Genomic DNA, 2,042 nt, shown 5'->3' with positions numbered 1-2,042 from the left:
ACTGGTTTAGAATAGCCATTATGCAATCATTTTAAAGATGATCAGTGTTCATTTACAGTATTAGTAACGTCACTGCATTTTCAGTACAATATTGATGGAGAATTGCTCTTTGCTCTCATGTCAACTTTTTGTGCAATCATATATAATACAATATTGGGTTGGTCCATATGGGAGCGCTAGCTCTTACGATACAGAGACCATGAGCGGTTCATCCGTCTTGGTCTCAAGCACACAGATATGAAAACCCACATCCCTATTGAGTGATTGGGGGAGCAACGAGAGTCTGTGTGGAAGTTTCTGATGAGGCTGAAGCAGGAGCTCAATAGAGCCACTGTCCCTCCTCCGTTCCCCATCTGGGGGCTGCTGACATCTTCACGCATCTGGCTGAAAGCCCAGAGACACTGGGAGTCAGTTATCTCTAATGAATTGTAATATTGTGCAATTTTAATCAGGCACTAGTTTGGTATAATTATCATATAATTTCTGGATAGGATTAGATGGTAATTAAATCCATGACTGAGAAATGGGAAAGAGGTCAGCTGTGGAGCTGAAAAGTTCTTTTTGTTTTTGTCTAACATGAAAATTGTTCTAAGGAAATAAAGTGGCTTTTCTCAGTCAGTTATTGGGTTTGGTATGGTTGGATGCAGTGATTCAGGATGTAATTATGCATGTCGTTTCATGTTATTAGGTGACGTCTGGAGATTTAGTTTTCTCTCTGGTTGGTGACCCTCAAGTAAAATCAAATATCAAGGGTCTTAAGGTGGTTTGAGATGGTGTAGGTGATTGATTTGGCTGTTTAAAAGCCTGAGAATGTCTCGTCCTGTTCATCGTAGAATAGAGTGGTTTCAGGATTTGTTTGACAGAGGTGAAATGTCACCCAGCATACGTTAGAGGAATGGTTCATGCAAGCGTTTGATAAGCTTGTCATCTGCAGTACTTATAAAATCTAATTTGCCCATGTGCTTATTCAAACTTGCTGCATTTAGACAATGATGCCAAAATCTACTGGTTCTTCTGGGAACTAATAACTGCAACAAGTTTGAATATATAAAAATGAGCTACAGCCGAGGAGGAGATTATTGGAAAATGAGTGAATGAAAGTGTGCCTGATCAAGGAAAATCCAGAAACACATATGGCAAGTCTTAGAAATGTACTCTTTGTATTTATTTTGATTTCGTGTGGTTTTGAAAATCTTTTATACCATTTTACATTTGCATTTAGCAGTCATTTAGCAGACACTTTTATCCAAAGCGACTTACAAATCAGACCAACAAAATAACAATATTATGTAAGTGTTGTGACAAGTCTCGGTTAGTCTAACGCTGTACACATAGCAATTTTGTTTTAATATAATAAAGAAAATATAATGAATAAATAAAAAGAAAAGAAGTAGATAGAATAGAAATAGAATAGAGAACGCTAGTGTTAGAGGGTCAAGTGTAGATGGAAGAAAAGTTCTCTTTTGAAGAAAAGTTTCAATTTAATGACTCGAGATGTCATGTGGTGTGTAACCATCAAGTAAAAAGTAATAAGCTATTCAGTGTAAAAAGTCCTTTTTTAACAAATAACATGAATATACTGTGTGTGTGTGTGTGTGTGTGTGTGTGTGTGTGTGTGTGTTGTGTGTGTGTGTGTGTCTGTGTGTGTGTGTGTGTGTGTGTGTGTGTGTGTGTGTGTGTGTGTGTGTCTGTGAGTCTGTGTATATACATAACAGTGAAGGATCATGTCAAAACAACCTAGGGTTCTCTTTTAAAGAATTGTTCTTTTAATATATATTTTTTAAATTATGATGTCAGGACAGTTGCATCATCCTGATATTTTTGTCTTTATGCCTCCTCAAAAATATTTTTTATTTTGATTTTCTTATTTGTTTTTTTTAGGAACATGCTCACCATACAAAAGGTGTATTTATGTCATTGTGTGAATTAATTGTGTTTTAGTTCACCCAAAAATGAAATTTAGCCCACAAATTACTCACCCTCAAGTCATCCTAGGTATATATGACTTTCTTCTTTCAGACGAATCCAGTCGGAGTTATATT

Source organism: Sinocyclocheilus anshuiensis, unplaced genomic scaffold, assembly GCF_001515605.1.
Source record: "Sinocyclocheilus anshuiensis isolate Anshui unplaced genomic scaffold, SAMN03320099.WGS_v1.1 scaffold256, whole genome shotgun sequence".
Lineage (NCBI taxonomy): Eukaryota > Metazoa > Chordata > Actinopteri > Cypriniformes > Cyprinidae > Sinocyclocheilus > Sinocyclocheilus anshuiensis.
The sequence above is the reverse complement of the archived record's forward strand: the minus strand, read 5'-3'. Positions refer to the sequence as shown.